The sequence below is a fragment of the Neovison vison genome, chromosome 6 (assembly GCF_020171115.1).
Source record: "Neovison vison isolate M4711 chromosome 6, ASM_NN_V1, whole genome shotgun sequence".
Taxonomy (NCBI): domain Eukaryota; kingdom Metazoa; phylum Chordata; class Mammalia; order Carnivora; family Mustelidae; genus Neogale; species Neogale vison.
In genome coordinates this window covers 51,277,939-51,297,507 of record NC_058096.1, presented here as the reverse complement: position 1 = coordinate 51,297,507, position 19,569 = coordinate 51,277,939, and positions in this window count along the sequence as shown.

The window sequence follows — 19,569 nt, the reverse complement described above, 5'->3', positions numbered from 1 at the left end:
CAGCATTAAGGAATTCTTTTTATATCAGTTGCATCTCATGAAATAAATAGGCTTCTACTTTCATTCTTCAAACCTCACTACTGTAAAAATAGCACTGAAAAGGCCAGTTTTCACCCACCCCCTTGTTGCTATCTTATTTTTTAAATGTAATTTGGCAAAGGAAAAAAAATATTTTATTTTTGATTGGAAAAAGAATGAGTTTGGCATTTTGATACAATAAAGTAAAGCTTTAAATGAGTTGTGTATTTCATCAAGATTAATCAAGCTTTTCTAATATGCATGGCCCAATCAAAGTTCCTCCTTGGTCTAAATAATTTTAATTAAGCAATTCTACCTTCTGTAGCGGTCATTACCAGGAGATAATTGACTGAATCAGTAATGAAGCATTCGGTGGTTGCTAAACAAACAGCAAGGTTAATTATCTGGCAGTAATGTCTGTTATGGAAGTATAGTGCTGGCCTTCCAAGTTTCATAATCCCCTGCAGCACCTCTTAGTAAATTATAATAATCCTCATTCAAATATATTGTTCAACTGCAGTTGCTATGCACCATGCAGGGTCAGATCAAGTGATCGAGAACCTCATTTAAATATAATAATGGTGAAGTGCACTTTTAAAATTAGCCTATTTCTTTTAGGCAGCATGTTTCCTTTCTATTATTTAATTGTTCCTTCAATTTTAAATTTTGGAATAACTTTCCAAATTCTGCAGCTTGGTACCAACAGACTGACAGCAAAGATATATTCTGCTTGGAGACACAGTCCAGAAGGTTTATATGTTACAATATATAATTCTACATTTTATCTGATATTTTTATATTCACTCAGTTATTGTTTTTACCCTTCTTCCCATCTTGCCAATAAATCTATTTGTCCTAGGTTACCTGATAAATCAGATTGTTTTCAAGAACCACACAACTGAACTTTGCATTTAGGTAGTATTTTGCAGTTAATTCTACTCACTTAACTTTGTGATTTGAAAAAAAAATAATAAAATAATAGTAATTTTGTAAATGCTTTTAGATAGCCAAAAATGGTATTTGAAATTCATATCAAAACAGTTTCTTTTTAAAAACAAGAATTAATATTAACAAAATAATCTTGAGCTAAGGTGATTTGCTCCTTAACCTACAGAAATGTCAAAACTCTTTCTTTTTTGTATTATATTTGCTAAGATTCTGAGCATAATCTTTACATTATTTTCATAGATCCCTGGATTCCTATGTTTTTAAATTTTCTAAACTCTTGTAGAATTTTGGACATTATAATTGGATTCTTATTATCTAAATATACTAAAATGTAACTAGAAGAAAGCTAAATTTTTATTAGAAGTAATACAGTATTTTCCTCTTTTCTCTGAATACAAAAGTCAAAGTAATATATGTACCTTATAGAAATGTTGAACATAAAAATAATGCCAGAAATGTATTCATATGTATTGCATTTGAAATATTATTTTACTTTAAATATCTTTTCTTTTGAGAATAAAGTAGATTAATGGACAGCACCCAACACATAAGTCACTGGATGTACTGATCATCACCAGTGTGACTTTTGTTATTTACACTTACAACACTAGAGTCAGAGCACAGATCATACTTTTAAATTATGTACATTTTCACAAATCTTAACCTGGTATAAATGTCAAGTATAGAAACGAATTGCATTAGATTCAGCTGGTTTGGGTAACATTTCCACTGAGCTGATTTCTTGGTGTTGTGGAAGATAAAGGAAACAGTTTTGTTTACAAAAATAAAAAGAATGCCTATGACTATGGACTTTGCTGGAATTCCTTTCGGAGCCAACTCAGTACGAGATATATATATATATATATATATATTTCTTTTCCCCTTATGTGATTTAAAGAATAACCAAGCATTTTGAAACAATAGCAAGAGAAAAAAACATCCAAAACTCCACTACAAAGATGGTACAGCTAGTTTTCTGAGTTGGAGATGAATGAAGAAAAAATCTTATCTCTGCAATGAAGCAAAATCACATGAGATTTAAGAGAGAAGAATTTTCTCCTTTTGAACATGTTTTCTTTTCTAGGAAAAAAAAAGATTTTCTGTGGCACTTTTTTGCTACTGACCCATCTTCACCCATATAACTGAATAGTAAGTCTGACATAGTAAATTAACAAAAATAAAGTCTTCCAAGGTATCTTGGATATTTCTGAGCTGTAATGGAAAGCAAAATATAGCAGATACCAGAGGGACATTTTTAGTATGATCAAAATCAAAAGTGTAAACTATATTTTAGTTAAATTTATTTAAAAGCTTTATATTAATAAGATAAATATATTCCTCAAACTTATATTTTAATTATTTATTCAATACATCTTACAGGATTTTGTTCTCTGTCTCTGTCTCTCTCTTTTTTAATTGATAAATAGCATCATTGATTGCATTCAATGCATGGTGTTCTATGGTGTTCTTAGTTGTAGGACATTAGTGGATGTCTGTTTCATCTTCTATAGCCATAGTTTATTTATCTTAACCAAGTTTATTCACATAGATTTTCTCTCAGGAGAAGTGGCAATTTCAATTTAATAAGCTTGAAGAAATACCCATTTTTACAAGGTAATCTTATCATTTTTATACGCATCAAAATTAACAAAAATATTTTGGCCATACTGACAGCATACACAGTACATGTTAGAAAACCTAATTCTGAGTTGATTTATAAATTATTTAAAATATATGCCCCATTATTAAAAATAATTTGAGATTTTGTATTCTCTATTTTGATTCTTGTCCCCAATACATAATGTTTTAAATTCCACTTGCTACATTTTGATCCTTAAAAAATCATACCTCACAGAATGTCATCCCGGATTACATATATTCTCCATTGTTCCTGTGATTCAGTGAGTTGTGTGATAAGGTAAATTAGAGTTATTAGGAGAATTTTGATTAGAGATGGATATGGCCATCGATATACATATATTTTGACATACATCAACATAAAATTTGGGAAAAAGATATTTTGCAGATAATTTGGGGAACATCTATAAAGTTCAAAGTTCTCAAAATTAATCCATACATAATCAAATAGAATCATTTTAGTAATTTTAAAATATAAGAACTCTTAAAAAGATCCAAATTAATAGCGATATATGAATTCTGGCTACACAAATCAAACTGATAAAATTTGAAGTGCAGAAAATCACATTTTACACAATAAAACCATGGAAAACACGGGTTTTCATGGTATCCCATTTGACTAGATCTCCAGCCCCATCCTGGGTCATATGTGGTACTAGGAGAAATCTCTTTCAGGGTTTCTTTCTCTGGAGACTGGTGAATGAGTCTCAAGCCAAAAGGAGGGAAAACTATAATTTTCTCTGAATAACTTCAAGGAATAAAACAATCACTCAAAAATTAACACCAAGATAGGCAACAAAAAAGATGGAGAATGCAGGACATAAAAACACTTAAAAGTGTCTTAGCACTATGAGCCTAATTCCAGATACTTGATGTTGCCCAAACTTATGTCCCTCCACATTGCATATTCCATTTAGAAGCCTCCATTTTTGATAGACATTTTATGTGCTTAATAAGTCTCTGTGAAGCAAAATGAATTAAAATGCTGAAACATACCTAATATTTTAGAGGCAAATAAGGAAGCTAATAGAAAAGACAAAACAAATTTTTTAAATGTACCTACTTTGCAAAGAGAATTACCAAAGCAAACTACCCATATTAATGGAAGTGGTGAGACAATGGTTGAAACTGGTTTTGCTATATAAATGCATGTTCCCATCTGTGTTCTCCAAATCAGAATTTTAAGAAATGCTCGAAATTGGACTCACCCATATGAACCACTGCACCACAGGCACACTCATAGACACACGCATGCATGCATGCACACACACACACACTCAAGTGCAATGAAAAAGCATTGTTTCCAATTGTTTGCCCTTGCTCAGTGCTTCAGAATACATATCTGCTAGAAAATTCTCATTCATTTTAATCCTAAGAAAATGACAAATCTTGATACACCTAGCAAAAGCAAATATACTTATTAACCAGGTCCATGTTTAATAATGCACCTCCGATAAAAATTGATTTTGTGTTTTTCTCTTGTTCTAAATACAGAGGCTAAGAAAATAAAGGATCCCCAAATGCGTTATTGTACCAAAATAGATATAATTTATTTTTCTACATTGTTTCAGTCTCTCAGCCATTTTATAGCTATTTGGAATCTCTTTTAGATCTAACTCTAGAAAAGAAAATCAGTTTTCAGTTTTGATTCCAAAGTTTCATGTTAGTCATACTACCTCATGAAACTTGAAAAATTTCCTCCCCCAACCCTGATTTCAATAAAAAGGATAAATAATTCCCAGAAGAAGTTATTATTTTGCAACTGACTGCCCACTTACCATGAACTGGACCCTGGCACAGAGGCTCCTTCTGTCTTCCCCTCTCCTTGCCTTCCCCATTCCGGGACTGCTCCAAGGACATAGCCTTGACACAGTGATGTTGTGTTGAGAACATCTGCACCAGTTCAAGGGCTCTTTATAAACTTTTAAGATTTGGCAGGCAGCTGTAGAGATCCATTTGTTTTGCTACTGCCCAAGACAAACACCGTGTACAAGTTCCCTTTGCTTATTAAAACTGCCACCTACTAACCTGGACGGGCCTGCCTCTTTCTTTGCTCTCTCCCTGCACTCTTGTCTGGGGGCAGTTTTGGATTTCATTTGGGATGTACCTGAGAAGGTTGTGAACTAACAGTAATGTAAGAAACACAAAGTTTAAAAAAAAAAAAAAAGTTTCAGAGGAAGAAAAATACCATATGGTTTCACTCATATGTGGAATTTAGGAAACAAAACAAATGAACATAGAAATAGAAACAGACTCAACTATTAGAGAACAAACAGAGGGTTATTAGGGGAGAGGGCAGGGGTTGGATTAAATGGGTGATGGGGATTAAGGAGGATGCTTGTGATGACTCCTGGGTGTTACATGTAAGTGATGAATCACTAAATTCTGCACCTGAAACAAATAGTACACTGTATGCTAACTAACTGGAATTTAAATAAAAACTTGAAACTACAAAAATAATAAAATAAAATGAAATGAAATATTTTTAAAGGTTTCAAAAACAAATTCAGCCTTTTACTATTTACTTTTTTGGGGTAGTTGTCAGAGCTGTAAGGAAATTGTAGTATTTCTTTATTTCTCTACTATGTAAAAGTTACTTTATGTTTTCTCCCATATTATGTTACTTGTAATACATAAACTATGAGTCATGCAGTTATAAATACATCAAATAAAGAATTACTATTGTCTAAGTTAAATTATAGTGTGCAGGTTATATTTATTAACTATAATTTTCATTATACTTTTTCTCTGTTCTGGCTAGTTATGATCTGGCTAACACTAGAAATTGTCCGATATCATTGCAATTAATACATTTTGGGGAAGCAGATTATAAACCAAGTTATTTTCATTCAAAAGTGTGTTTGTATTACATTTTTTCATTTGAACAAACATCTCAATTGTTTAGTTTATTCCTAATTATTTTCATACCTACTATGTCCCACAGCTGGTGATACAGAAATTACTGAAATGCTTGTTCTTAAGTACATTATGATATAGTAAGGCCAATATTATAAAAAGATTTGAAAAAGTGTTTATTTTTAAAAATATTTTATCTATTATCTATCTATCTATCATATATCTATCTTAGAGATAGAGAGAGAATGGCTAGGGGAGGACAAGAGGGAGAGGGACAAAAAACACCATGCAGAGCACAGAGTCCAATGCTGGGCTCATTACGGGGCTTCTCACAGGGCTCAACCTCATGACACTGAGATCATGACCTGAGCAGAAACCAAGAGTCAGATGCTTAACCAACTGAGCCACCAGGTGCCCCACTGAGAAGTGTTTAAATCAGAGAATGCTTAAGTGTGCTAGGGTTGTATAGAAGTATGATTGACACAGTGTGGCAAAAGGGGGTTGAGAAGATAGGCACAATCTTATTGAAGAAGTTTAAAAGCAAAAGTTGATTGTAAAGACTGTTAGTCAAAGATATATCAGGCAAATTACACTATAGACATAATGGCAGGAAGGTGTGAAATAAAAGAGTAAAAGAGCTTATTCTGGGAACTGCAAGTAGGTTGATACAGTTGGCACATAGAAAAGAGTAGGAAATTTTTTTTTCATTGAAAATGGGGAAATAAATATGGCAGGACCATTAAAATTCTGTATGTGACTCAGGAGTTTGGACTTAAAGGATACCAAGTTTTTTGTTTTTTGTTTTTCTATCAGCCTGAGAGATATAGCTGCTTACTGCTATTATTTATCTCTGCATTGACTCACTGTTTCCTTGCTTGCTTGCTTGCTTGATTTGGATGGTTTTCAACACTTACAACATGAATGTAAGTAGCTTTGTATTTGACAGTTCCTCAATTGGACCACAGCCATGGGTTCTGTTTTACTGACTCAGCATTGAGCAATATAGATAATCATAGAGTCACTATGAACATTCTTGTGCATGCTTCGTTGTGCACATATGACAAATTTTACTAAGGCTGCATGTCCAGTACAATAGACATTGGCCACATGTAGCAATTAAGTACTTAAAATGCGGTTGTTACAATTTGAGTGTGCTCTAAGTATAAAATAGACACTTGATTTTTGAAGACAGCACAAAAAATAGAGAATAGTAATAATCTCATAAATAATTTTGTATTGATCACATGTTAAAATAATATTTTAGATATTTGAACAAAAATATATTATTAAAGTTTGGCATCACCTATCATTATGTTTTAATATGGCCTAAAAATTAAATTTATATATAAGACTTGCATTTTCCTCTTTGAAAGAGTTGCTTTAAGGTGTATGACTAGGGGTGGAGAGTCATGTATCTTCATCGATCTTCATCTTTATTAGAACGTGTCAAATGGTTTTTCAAAGTGGTTGTAACATTTTACACTTTCATCAGCAGTGCATAAGAGTTCCAAATTGCTCCTTTCTAATAGTTTCTATTTCTTATTTTTTTTTCCGTTTGGGTTAATCTTATGATATATAGTGCTATCTCAGTGCATTTATCTAGCCTGTGATGTGTACTGTGAAGTGTACATCACATACAGGCCTGTGATGTGTACATTTTCATGTTTGCTAGTTTAAGTAGAATTTTTGCATAGCATCTTCTGTTAACGTTCTACATTTCTACAATATTGACAAGTGAATATTTGTAGATTATGGAGCCCTCCAGAGGAAGGCTAATTTTTATAATATTTTTGTAATATGTAGTCATTTTTTATAGCTACCTGGTAAATCTCCCAAAACATTAAACATACAAATATTCAAGCAGCATGAAAATGGGAACCTCAAATATTTTACTCAGGTTTAGATGGTTTTAGATTTATATTGGCACAGACCATGTCTCCAATCTAGACAGATATATTTAAAACAGGTCTGGTGTTTTTACTTTTTAAAAAAGAATGTTAATCTTTTTACTCATACAAATGTAAAGAATGAATTCCTCTCCACTGCCAAAGCTTTAAAACATAGTGTATACATCCAGAGTTCTATTTCACCTGTCTCGGGGCTTTAGAGACAGGGAGCAGATGTTTGTTGGAGAGCTTGTTTTATAGCAAATCTTTGTTTCAAGGTGCTGAATCTCTTATGAGAAAAACAAAGCAGTTGGGATATATTTACAATTGAAAAAATGCTTACATTTAAAGCTGTCAGCAAATTATCCTTCACACTCATCATAAATTCAATTTATTGAAATTCACCTTGTGATCATTTTCAGGCTTTTATAATCGCAAATTGAACAAAGCATTCACCAATGGTAGCATCTAAAAGAGAGGCAAATCTAATCACAAATCATTTGTTCCAAAAGTTGCACTCAGCCTGATGCCTATGATGCTTCATTTCTTGGCAACATATGAATAGATGTAGTCTTTGGTCTTTATGCAGGTCTGGTAGGCAAGCATACAAGAGACTGGGAAGAAGAGCAGTCATCATGAAAGTCTGAGAAAACCGAAGTTTTAAAACGTTTCCTGTGAGCAAAAGTGAAATGGGTAGAATTAAATGCATATGTTTGTGGACGTGTAAGCCTTGAAAACAATAAGTAAATATAAGTTTTAGAAGAAACATATGTTTTTCAACTTTCATCTATGACAATTTGAACATTCTTGAGTATTAAGACATTGAGACTGTCATGAACATTATTAATTTTCACTTGGAGCTTTGTGAGTTATGCTAGATGCAAAGCAACTAGATAACTGAAATTATAAATTCTAGGCTCCTAGCTTTAAAAATGAGAAAAAATATATCAAAACTAAAAGCATGTGCTTAAGATATTAGACTTTCAATATTGTCTATATAAATCATTTGACACTGTTTTATGAGATAGGAGTTTATCAGTTAAAATGAGTAAACAGACTAAATTTAACCATCAATATCTCTATAAAAGAGAGGCCTTTCTGTATATTTTTAGAAGCTTTAAAGAGATAAAGCTATGTAATAACAAATAATTAAAATACTTATAACAAAGCTTTATATAATTTATAGAAACACAGTCTCTTCTTTTAATCCATTTGCTCTCTTCCTTGAGCTTGGACAGACTTTTCAGCATAAAACACTGTGCATTTACCATTATTACAACTTGTCTCAAAACTGTGCCTTCTATCCCCCTAGGTGTTCAGAAGGGACAGTGTCAGATTCTCAGTTCATATATACTAGAAGCCCCAAAAATTAAGTGACAAAATTAATTAATAAGTGAACAGACTTTCAATAATAAGAATAATAATTTATGGGGATCTAATGGACAGCACAGTAAATGCATTAACATTATATACTTGAAATTTGCTGAGAATAATAAATGTCTTCACCCCACACACACACACAAAGGTAACTATGTGAGGTGATGGATGTATTAACTAATTTTATGATGGTAATCACTTCACAATATATACATATACCAAGTCATGTTGTAAATATAAATACAATAATATATAATATTTATTTATAATTTATATATAATAATAGAATATATTTACATATAATAAATAAAATATATTTATATATGTAATGAAACATATAACATTTATGCATAAATGAAAAATCACATTGAAATTCATATAGTCAGTGATCTATTATTTCAGATCTCATTTTAAATTGCTGCATGTGCTTTTATTTTACTCATATATTTTGCATAGAGCTTTTATTCCTAGCCATGGTATGAACAAAGAAGCTTTTTACAGGACTTAGTCTGGCTCCCAGTACAATATTGAAGGTACTAAAAATATTTGACCTTCAAAAGCATGGGAACATAAAAGAAATTAAATGACATCCTGCAGGAGAGAATATCTAAAGAAATAAAAAAAAATACAGTGGGGGTGCCTGGGTGGCACAGTTGATTAAGCGCTGGACTCCTTATTTCAGCTCAGGTTATGATCTCAAGGTCCTGAGACTGAGCCTGCACTGGGCTCCACACTGGGCACGGAGCTTCCTTAAGATACTTTCTTCCTCTCCCTCTTCCCCTTATTTCATCTGCTCACTAGCTCTCTCTCTCTTTCTAAAGGAAAGAAAAAGAAAAAAGAAAAAATAGGAAAAAATGAGTGAAAATAAGTCAGAAACGAGTGGTATTTCTCTTAGATTTGGTGGGAAGAAAATAATGATGTGGATTTCTTTGATTAGTGGAGATTTGCTGTAATGCATTATCTTTACAAAACTATAAATGAACACATTTGAGAATGATAACTATATATATATATATATATATATATATATGTATATATAATGAACAATAAATGAAAACATGTGAGAGTGATAATGTAGTGTCTGCTGGTATAAGGACTGACCCAGAATTACTCACATGCTCAACTAGGGTAGTGGCAGTACAAAATTTTGTTCCATTTTCCTGAAGTGTAGCTACTGGAAGAAGTATCAGATAAACCGACTATAGGAGGAAGCAGTTAGAGGAAAATATCTCTATTAAACCTCTGAAAAGAGTTAAAACTATAATTTAGACTTCATTTAAAAAATTGCTTCTGCTCTTTTGTCTTTGAATTTGTGCACATTACCCTTGATATATTTCAGATTCTAAATATCAAGATAAATGGGAAATTTCCATAATACTTCCCCCTCCCCCATATATCATTTTTTATTTTTATTGCAAATTTACATAGCAATTTAGAAAATTATTTTTCCGTAACAATTGACAACCAGTTTTGGGATGAAAACATACACTAAAACAAATAAAATTATTGCCTGAGCTTAATCCTACATTACTGCTAAAGCCCAGGAATCAGTTCCACCTGTGCTCTGCACAATGTCATCATCTTTCTAAGGGTTGTATACCTGATGGTGCTTATCTTCAAAAGCAACATTGCATAAAATTAGTATATATGATAATGGGGTAGCTAATTCACCCTTTGAAATTATATTTAGTATTGAAAATATTTCAAAAGATTTCATTCACAAACTCCATGAATTAAATAAACAAATAGAAATAAGTAAAAATACTAACACTCAGCACCTGTTTGGTTAAGAAAAGGAGTAAAAGTAATTGTTTCGCAAAAGAAAAAATATTGTTCTGAAGTTGAAATCAGAAAACAGAACAAACTGGGGTGCCTGGGTGGCTCAGTGGGTTAAAGCCTCTGCCTTCTGCTTAGGTTGTAGTCCCAGGGTCCTGGGATCAAGCCCCGCATCGGGCTCTCTGCTGAGCAGAGAGCCTGCTTCCTCCTCTCTTTCTGCCTGCTTCTCTGCCTACTTGTGATCTCTGTCAAATTAATAAATCAAATCTTAAAAAAAAAAAAGAAAAGCAAAACAAACCAACCAAACAAACAAAAACAGTCCATAAAGGAGAATTTATTTTTTGTTTCTATAAACTATTGTACCTAAGTTCAGCCATGATAATTCAAAATTTTTTAAGCAGTACAGCCCAATTTAATGAATAGTTTTCTCTGGGATCTGTGTGTTTTATCAAAATCATCAAGCTCACTTATTCTTTCTTTGACTGTGTTCAGTCTAGAGCTGCGCCCATCAAAGGCATTTTTCATTTTGTGACTGTGCTTTTGATTCTTACTATTTCCTTTGAATCTTCCAGAGAGTCTCCATATCTGTACATTCATTGACTATCTGTTATTGCATGTTGTGTACATTACCACCATGGCCATTAAAATGTTAATCAGTTATTTTTAAATTCTTTGTCTGATAACTCCAACATCGGCTTCATAACTGAGTCTTGTGCTGATGCCTACTTTTTTCAGACTGTGTTTCTTCTTACTTTTTAGTATACCTTGTATTTGTTTGTTATTATTGTTGTTAAAAGTTAGATATCATTTATTAGGTATAGGAACTGAGGTAATAATGTGTTTAATGTAAGGTATTTTGTTAATCTGACTAGAAGTCAGTCTGTGTTAAGTACTGTATATACCTGTAGGTGCAGAGAGGCTAGAAATTCTGTTATTGCCCTTCCTCTTATGGCCCCCATTATCTTTGGGCTTCCCTAAAAACTCCTTTCTAGATGGAGTCTCTTTTTTGCAGTGCTTTCAGCTGTAATTCAGAGTTACATTGGAGCCCTGTTTGTGCGGTGATAAATGTGAGGGAGGAGAATCATTCTGTAATCTTATGATTAAATCTTGGACTTTTTGTGGGCCTGTGGCTGTTTCTTAACTTCTCCCACAAGAAGGTTAATTATGCAAAACTTGGAAATAAACACAATAAATTACTGGTTTGGCCTTGATTTTTTTCCTCAGAGCGGAGTTTAATTTGTAGATTTTGTCTGGCAAAGATGCAAATCACCCCAGTGACTGTGGTCTTTGGGGTCCCTTAGTCAATAATCAGTTTTATATTTAAGCCACTATGGTTTTCCCAACATTACTTTATTAAATTACCTTTTAAAATATTCTTGAGATTAGTTTAGCATATACCTGGTTCAACTAATGGGTTAATGAAAAGCTTTGAGAAGTGTTCATATATATGTATTTGCTTTTTACATTTTTTAAATTATATTTTTATAAGTTAAAGAAAACCTAAATAAATTATACATAGACAAAATGCCAACCACATTTTCTGACATAAGCACAAATAAAACCTATATGGAAGTGCAAAAATAATATACTCTCCTAAATAACTTTCTTGTTAAATAAGAAATTCAATGACATGTTATAGACTATTCTGAAAATAAAAAGATAGCAGCATTATACAAAGTATGGGGTATAATCCAATCATTTGTTATAGAAAACTATATGTATTAAGTGCTCATAAGAGGAAAAACAACTTAAAGGAACTAAAAGGTCAACTGGTCATCAAAATAAACATAAGAAAAGAGAGAAAATAAGAGAAGACATTTATACAAAATAATAAAATGTAATATTTATGTAAATCCTAAAGACTAAAAACATAAAAAAATAATATTTTTTGAAGTTTGATTATTAAATAAAAGAGAAGTGAAATATAAGATTCTTAACAAGAAAAAGGCTATCTTAATATGCATATATGCTTGGGGAAGAATGTACAACTTTTAGTAGTATTACATTCTTTCTAATATTAGATTACTCATAATGCTAACATAATTAAGTATCAATAGCATGTATTTCTTTCAAAGAAATATACTCTAAAACTGATTTCAAAATTGATGGGGAAATGTACAAAAAAAAAGAAAGAAAGGAAAGGACTTTAAACAAAGAAAAATGTTGCTCTAAATAGAATAATGGTTAAGGAAAGACTCTCTAAAATGATAATATTAAGTCAGAGATCTGAAGAGAGAAAGTGAGCTACTCAAATAGAGCTAGAGATAAAATTTATAGGTAGAGGTGAGAGCAGTTTCAGACAGTAAAACATAATGACTTGACATATTTAAGAAATAACAAAAAGGACATTATGGTTTGAGTGAAATGAATAAAAAACAGACACCTAGATAGAATACCATTATAGATTTGAATTTTAACACCATAACTGTTGAACAAATTAATTTTGTCTACTTATATTTAGAGAAATCCCTGTGCTAAGTGATTATAAATCTTTAAAATAACTAATTCTGAAGTTATGTCAACATTCCCATATTATAAAGTGAAAACCTATAATAATGAAAAAGATACTACATAAATATAATCTATTAATATTTATGTGAAATTAAGTACAACTTTAGAAACTAAGCTAACAAAAATATTTAAAAGCTATGGAAATTTATTTGAGAGTGAAATATTTATTATTCAAGATTAGGAAATATGTTAGTATAATCCATGGGCAATAGTAAGCCAAAGTAAAACTGAAATGTCTCAGGACCTAAAAAAGTATTTGATAAAATTTAGAATTCTTTCATCTTAGAACTAACAACAAAAGCTGGTAAAGTAGGCATTAATAACACCCATTAAAAAAATACAATAAAGTCTCCCTAAAACTATCAGTCAACATTTTTCTTAATAGTACATATCTAAAACCATTTCAATTATTACCAGAAACAAAAGAAAATTTCCACTATGACTCCTGACAATCACATTATTTGACAATCCTAGTCAATATGACATCTAGTAAAAACATAGATATTACTTCTAAAAAGGCAAATAATTATTCTTTGCTGGTGATACAGTTGACAACTTGTACTACCAGATGTATTATGAAAATTTAGTAAGGTAGTTAAACATAAATACACACATTTTTTTTTCTACCCTGTAAATTAAAAAGCATGCCCTTGAGAATATAATGGAGAAAACATGTCATTTCCAATAGAAAAAAAAAGTCTAGAAATTAAGAAGGAAAGCCCAGAACCAATATGTTATAAAATGTATGTCATACACACACCAAGACATATTATAATTAAATATGCAAAATAATAGTGATTTTTTTCCACTCAAAGAGTTGGAAAGAGAGGCCAAAAGTGACAGTACAAGGTAGGAAACACAAAAGGAGTAAAAATGAATATTTCTGTAAAATATAAATCAAGGAATTCACAAAAAATGTATATAAAATATAATAATATATACCTAAAACATGCAGAGAGTAAGAAAAAGAATGGGTTCAAACATAAAAGACCAGCAACTTAATAAAAACTGCTATATGCAGAAGAAATTCTATACAAGCATAATGGTATCCATATATTAAAAATAATGTATACTAATAAATATGCTAAAGAGAAAAAATCCAAATATATCACTAAGGGAATCAGCAAAACATGAAAGAGAGAAAGGCAAAAAAGGATCAGAAAAAAACTTTCAGAAAGAACAAAACAAGTAATAAAATGGCAATAAATACATCTCTATCAATAATTACTTGGAATATCAAGGGACTAAACACTCCAATCAAAAGACATAGGGTGACAGAATGGGTTAAAAAAAAGGTGGGGGGAGCAAGTCCCATTATATGCTGCCTACAAGAGATTCATTTTAGACCTAAGCACACCTACAGATTGATATAGATTGAAAGTGAGGGAACAGAAAAATATCTGTTATGCAAATGGATATCAAAGGAAAGCCAGAGTGGCAGTACTTAGGTCAGACAAAATAGACTTTAAGGGTGCTCTAGTAAATGGAATCGATTCTCTAATTTCCCTTTCTGTATTTTCATTATTAGTGTATAAGAAAGCCACTGATTTCTGCACATTGACTTTGTATCCTGCCACTTTGCTGAATTGCTGTATGAGTTCTAGTAGTTTGGGGGTGGAGTCTTTTGGGTTTTCCATATAAAGAATCATGTCATCTGCGAAGAGAGAGAGTTTGACTTCTTCATTACCAATTTGGATACCTTTTATTTCTCTCTGTTGTCTGATTGCTGTTGCTAGGACTTCTAATACTATGTTGAACAAGAGTGGTGAAAGTGGGCATCCTTGTCTTGTTCCTGATCTCAATGGAAGGGCCATCTGTACCCCAATGTTTATAGCAGCAATGGCCACAGTCGCCAAACTATGGAAAGAACCAAGGTGCCCTTCAACGGATGAATGGATAAGGAAGATGTGGTCCATATACACTATGGAGTATTATGCCTCCATCAGAAAGGATGAATACCCAACTTTTGTAGCAACATGGACGGGACTGGAAGAGATTATGCTGAGTGAAATAAGTCAAGCAGAGAGAGTCAATTATCATATGGTTTCACTTATTTGTGGAGCATAACAAATAGCATGGAGGATAAGGGGCATTAGAGAGGAGTAGGGAATTTGGGTAAATTGGAAGGGGAGGTGAACCGTGAGAGACTATGGACTCTGAAAAACAGTCTGAGGGGTTTGAAGTGGCGGGGGGGTGGGAGGTTGGGGTACCAGGTGGTGGGTATTATAGAGGGCATGGCTTGCATGGAGCACTGGGTGTGGTGAAAAAATAATGAATAATGTTTTTCTGAAAATAAATAAATTGGAAAAAAAATAGACTTTAAGGGGCACCTGGGTGGCTTGGTCTTTAAGCACCAGCCTTTGACTCGGGTCATGATCCGAGGGTCCTGGGATTGAGCTCCACGTTGGACTCCCTGCCTGGCGAAAAGCCTGCTTCTCCCTCTCACACTCCCCCTGCTTGTGTTTCCTCTCTTGTTATGTCTCCCTCTGTCAAATAAATAAATAAAATCTTTTTAAAAAATAGACTTTAAAACAAAGACTGTAACGAGAGACAAAGGTAGACACTATATAATAAAAAAGGTGACAATCCAAAAAGAGGATAAAATGATTGTAAATATTTTTGCACCCAACATAGCAGCATCCAAATACATGAAACAATTAATAATAAACATGAAGGAAATATTTCATAGGAATACAGTAATAGTAGGGGAATTTGATACCCCCCCTTACATCTGTACATAAAATCAACAAGGAAGACAGGACTTTGAATGACATATTGTAACATATATATTCAGAACATTGTACCCTAAAACAGAGAAGTACACACTTTTTTCAAGTGCATGTGGATTATTTTCTAGATTAGATCACATATTAGCCCATAAAACAAGCCTCAGCAAATTCAAGAATATTGAAGTCATACCATGCATCTTTTCTGACTATGATATGAAACTAGAAGTCAACCACAAGAAAAGATCTGGAAACACAACAAATAAGTGGAGGTGAAATAACTTGGTATTAAACAATGAATGGATCAACCAGGAAATAAAAGAGGAAATAAAAAAAGTACATGGAAACAAATTAAAATGAAACCACAATGGTCCAAAACCTTTGGGATGCAGCAGAAGCAGTTCTAAGAGTGAAGTTTATAACATTTTTGCAAGAATATCTCAACCTAACCTTAAATATAAAGAAGCTAGAAGAAGAACAACAAACAAAACCTAAAGCCAGCAGAAGGAAGGAAATAATGAAAATTAGAGCAGAAATAAATGATACAGAAATTACATAAACAATAGAACAGATCACTGAAACCAGGAGGTCATTCCTTGAAAAAAATCAATAAAATTGATAAACGTGTATCCAGTCTTATTAAAGGAAAGAAAAAAAAAGGACTCAAATAAATAAAATCACAAATGAGAGAAGAGAAATAACAACCAATACCACAGAAATGCAATTATAAGAGAATATTATGAAAAATTGTATGCCAACAGATTGGACAACCTAGAAGAAAAGGAGAAATTCCTAGAAATATATGAGTTACCAAAACTGAAATAAGAATAGAAAATTTGAACAGACCAATAAACAGCAAAGAAATCGAATCAATTATCAAAAATTCCCAACAAGCAAAAGGACAGCTGGCTTGATAGGTGAACTATACCACACATTTAAAGAATTAATGCCTATTCTTCTCAAAATATTCCCCCAAATTGAAAATGAATGGAAACTTCTAAATTCATTCCATGAGGGCAGCATTATCCTGATTCCCAAACCAAATAAATACACCATTAAAAAGAGAGAACTATAGGCCAATATTCCTGTTGAACACAGATGCAAAAATCCCCAAGACAATACTAGCAAACCAAATTCAACAGTACACTAAAAAAAAAAAAATCATTCACCATGATCAAGTTGAATTTATTCCTGGGTTGCAAGAGTGATTCAATAGTTGCAGATCAATCAACATGATACATTACATCACAAAGAAAAAGGATAAGAACCATATGATCATTCCAATAGATGCAGAAAAAAAATTTTGATGAAGTATATCCATTCATGATAAAAACCCTCAACAAAATAGTTTTAGAAGGAACATATGTCAGTGTAATAAAAACCGTATATGAAAAATTCACAGCTAACATCACCCTCAATGGGAGAAAACTGAGAGCAAGACAACATCAGGAACAAGACAAGGATGTCCACTCTCTCCACTTTTACTCAACATAGTACTGGAAATCCTAGACACAGAAGTCAGACAACAAAAAGAAATAAAAGCATCCAAATTGGTGAGGAAGAAGTAAAACTTTCATTATTTGTAGATGACATGACAATATATGCAGAAAACCAAAAACACTCCACCAAAAAACTGCCAAAACAAATAAATGAATTCAATAAAGTCAGAAAATACAAAATCAATATACAGAAACTTGCTGTGTTTATAAACACAAATAATGAAGCAGCAGAAAGAGAAATTAGGAGAATAATCCCACTTAAAATAGCATAAAAAGTAATGTACCTAGTAATAAATCTAACTAAAGAGGTAAAAAACCTGTGCTGTGAAAACTATAAAACACTGATGAAAGAAATGGAAAGACACTCTACATTCATGGATTGGAAGAATAAATATTTTTAAAATGATTATAATGCCCAAAGCAATCTACACATTTAATGCAATCCCTATCAAAATTTCAAAAGAAACATGTAAGTTACCAAAACCAAAATGAGATTTTTTACAGAACTAGAAGAAACAATTTTAAAATTTACAGAACCACAAAAGATCTCAAATGGCCAAAGCATTTTAAGGGGGAAAAACAACAACAAAGTTGGAGACATCACAATTCTGGATTTGAAGTTATATTACAAAACTATGGTATTGAAAATTGTATGGTATTGGAACAAAAATAGACAAATTTATTCATGGAAAAGAATAGAAAACCAAGAAATAAACTCATAAATATATGATCAATTAATCCTTGACAAAGCAGGAAAGACGATTCAATGGGAAGTCAACTGTCTCTTCAACAAATGGCATTGGAAAAACTGACAGTAACATGTGAAAGAAACTGGACCACTTTCTTACACCATACACAAAAATAAATTCAAAATGGATTAAATACCTAAATGTGAGACCATGTTGAAACCATAAAAATCCTAGAAGAAAACATAGGCAGTAACCCTTTTGACACTGGCCATAATAAATTCTAGACATCTCCTGAGGCAAGGAAAATAAAAGCAAAGATAAACTGTTCGGATTACATCAAAGTGAAAAGCTTCTGCAAAGTGAAGGTCACAATCAGCAAAACTAAAAGACAGCCTACAGAATAGGAGAAGCTATAGGCATAGCACATATCCAATAGAGAGTTAGTATCAAAATATGTAAAAATCTTATACAGCTCAACACCAAAACAAATACTCACATTAGAAAATGGTAAGAAGACATGAACAGACATTTCTCCAAAAACATATAGATGACCAACAGACACATGAAAAATGCTCATTACACTTACCAACAAGAAAATACAAATCAAATCTGTAATGAGATATCACCTCACACCTATTAGAATGGCTAAAATCAACAACACAAGAAATAACAGGTGTTGGTGGGGATGTGGAGAAAAAGGATCCCTCCTTCACTGTTAGTGAGAATGCAAACTGGTGCAGCCATTCTGGAAAAAAAGTATGTCAGTTCTCCAAAAAGTTAAAAATAGAACTATCCCACCATACATCAAGGGCACTACTGGGTATTTACTCAAAAAATTAAGAATAAAAACAAAAACGCTAATTCAAAGGACTACACACACCCCTATGTTAATAGCAACACTATTAACAATAGCTAAGATATGGAAGTAACCCAGGTGTCTATTGACTGATGAATGGATAAAGAAGTTGTGAATATATATATATGTATGTGTGTGTGTGTGTGTGTGTGTGTATAATCTCAATCAATGGACATTTATCCATAAAAGAGAATGAAATCTTACCATTTGCAACAACGTGGATCTAGCCAGTGTAATGCTAAGCAAGATAGATTAGTCAGAGAAAAATAAATAAACTGTATGACTTCATTCATATGTGGAATTTAAGAAACAAATAAGCAAAGAGAAAACAGAGAGAAAGAGACAAACCAAGAAAGAGACTCTTAATTACAGAGAACAAACTGATTGTTACCGGAGGTGAGGGACATGGGAGAATGGGTTAAATAGGTGGTGGGGATTAAGGAGTGTACTTGACATGATGACTGCGGGGTGATACATGGAATTGTGTTATCACTATTTTGTACACCTGAAACATAACACTGTATATTAACTAACTGGAATTAAAATAAAAACTTAAAAAAATAAAATGTATGTCATAAATGAAGTATTGAGTACACAGAGAAACTTTATTATTAAAATGGAAGACTCATTATCAAAAGGATAAGGAAGATGTGGTCCATATACACTATGGAGTATTATGCCTCCATCAGAAAGGACGAATATCCAACTTTTGTAGCAACATGGACGGGACTGGAAGAGATTATGCTGAGTGAAATCAGTCAAGCAGAGAGAGTCAATTATCATATGGTT